Source organism: Gymnoscopelus braueri, assembly GCF_963280865.1.
Source record: "Gymnoscopelus braueri genome assembly, chromosome: 9".
Lineage (NCBI taxonomy): Eukaryota > Metazoa > Chordata > Actinopteri > Myctophiformes > Myctophidae > Gymnoscopelus > Gymnoscopelus braueri.
In genome coordinates, this window is record NC_137610.1 from 22,431,490 (window position 1) to 22,433,989 (window position 2,500).

A 2,500-nucleotide genomic window follows, 5' to 3' on the forward strand; every position below is an offset into this window, starting at 1 on the left:
GCATTGCAGTCGCTGAGCAGCGCCTTGGGACCGGCGCCTTTCTCCAAGGGCACTGGCCAATGCTGTCTCACAAAAAGTACGTCTTATTTTGACTTTTTCAGACAATTTTGACCAAACGTCAACATGAGTTGAAAAGTCAGAATATGACTTTCGGGGAATATATGAGTTACGATTCTGTGCCTATATCGGGACATAACTCGGACTGCGCTGAGTCGGCTGAAAGCGGACTTCACAACGCTCGGCACGGCGACTCGCTCACCGACGTTTTAACCGTTTTTTTTTGACGGATCGTCAAAAACACTGAGAACTGGACTTCCTCGTTGCTAAACGCAGAAGTCCCGAAAAGTCAACATATAAAAATTTTAAAAAACATATGCCTTATTTTCCCCCCCTTCAAGGCACATGGCGGGATTATATATGTGGAGGTGCAACAGTTACTTAAAAAATTATAATAATCAATAATCGACAATTAACACATTGCATGCCAGTCGCGTAGATCTACGCGAACCTATTTAAAGCCGCAGCGTGCCAGTCGCGTAGATCTACGCGAACCGCCGATTCCCATTGAAATTGCCCCAGGTGCACTTTCCGATTTTTTTTGATCCATTTCCGTTTCCGGTTTCCGGTCGGAAACAGAATGATTCGGGTTCCGTTTTTTTCGATCGTATCCGCTTCCTGTCTGGGATCCTGTTTAAAACTCGATTTTCTCGGTTGTTGTTTTTCTCCTCGCTGATCACTGTTTAGCGTTGATCGGCTGTATCTTCAAGATGGCGGCTCGCATTTGGAAACTGTTTTCGCTGGCCGTTTCTCACAGATCCGCTGTGTGTTTAGAACCAAATGAACGCGCACTTTTAACTTATTTAGCGAGGTCTGTGGCGACATGAAAAAAACAAAAAAACAACAATAAAACGCTGGCACTGGTGAGTACATTATGAGATTAAACTCTGGCATGGAATGTGTTAATAAAATAATCGATTCATAATCGATCCCTATTTTGGGCAAGTCATTACTCATTATAGCGTTGCTGTCGGGCAGAAACCTCTTATCTCCATATTCTTGTGTTTTTTTGTAAATTAACGTCCTACTTGATCATACTACAGCGTCACACAAAAGCATCAAAAGTAGCAGATCTGCAAGCTCGAAACGCTGCCCGAAGCGTTTTGAGCTGATCCAAGGATCCAAGCCGGAACACAATCGATTGATTGATCATTAAAATAAACAATGCTCAGAAAATGCACACAGCGACCCACCCATCTGACCACTTAACACAGCACAGTTTCGAACTTGTACTGTAGATCTGCTACTTTTGCTACTTTTGAATTTCAATCCTGTAAAGTAGGCTAACAGTTTTGGACTTTTCCCCACCATTCCACTATTCCAGACAATAGGCAAAAAGTCAACAACAACAAAAAGTTGTGGAAATTGTGATATGATGTGTTTTAATAAAACTTGAACTTGAACTTGAATTGAATACATAGGACCACAATGGAAACAAGTGCCCAGGACTTTTTTTGTGTTATCCTTTTAGTCTTAAAGGTTTAATGACATTCACTTTTACACCACATTCAAAGTCGTTGTCCTGGTCCTTCAAAAGTGTACAAAAAGTTTTAAGTGAAAATTCAATTCCAGTGATCCATGGCAGGTGTTTTTCTCTCACATTTCTAAAGCCTTTTCAACTGCAATGAAAAAAGAAATCTTTGCCTGCGGGTGTCGCTGGTGAGGGATTTTGCCTGTCAATCATCGCCTCTGCTCCGCCCCCCCCAAAGGAAAGGATAGGGGAGGGGAGGGGCGAGGAGGAGAGTGGGCGGGATTAATCGACTGTGACCTCACTGTCGAAGGGCCAAGCTCAGATTACTTTTCAGCCTAGTTATTCAGAAAACCCCAGACCACAGAAAATCCACTGAATGTTCTAAGTTCAGGTTTTTTGGGTGTAATTGAGGTCATAAAACCCCAAATAAAACATTGAAAATAAAAAAAGTGAAAATGAATGTCATGATACCTTTAATGTCTGACGTGCTGTTTACATTTCTGACGAATAAAGTATTCAATCAATCAATCAATTCTTCCATTCACGGAACGCAGCGGGAATTGTGGAGAGAGAGAGAGAGAGAGAGAATGGGAGTGAAAATGGTGAAACAAAAGCATAGGATTGATTGATGCTTCACTGCGTCATTGAAGCATTGAAAAAAGAAGAGTTCAGATCAACTTTGATTTGCAGCGTGTCACGCCGTCACAAGTATCGCAGCATGGCTTCCATTGAAAATGACTTGTAGCCTGTCACTCTGCCACCCCCAGTGTGAACGCAGAAAGAGGCTAAACGTGCTAAATTATGTTTATTGCTAGAAAATAAACGTGTCACCGCTGTCACCATCATAGCCCCCCAACCATCAGCTGTCTGCTTTGACTGTGTCCTCCCTCTTTGAGGGTTCTCTTTGCAACTGATTCTCAGAAAAATGTAACCGACCATGCCTTAAAAAAAAACAGGAAAAAAACAGCTGGG

At 42.3% G+C, this 2,500-nt stretch overlaps 1 protein-coding gene across 1 annotated transcript in view; it reads right to left on the bottom strand.

Moving 5' to 3' along the window:
* Positions 1-2,500, bottom strand: part of b4galnt4a (beta-1,4-N-acetyl-galactosaminyl transferase 4a) — a 350,679-nt gene that overhangs the window by 258,142 nt on the left and 90,037 nt on the right. The gene's annotated exons all lie outside the window — the stretch shown is intronic.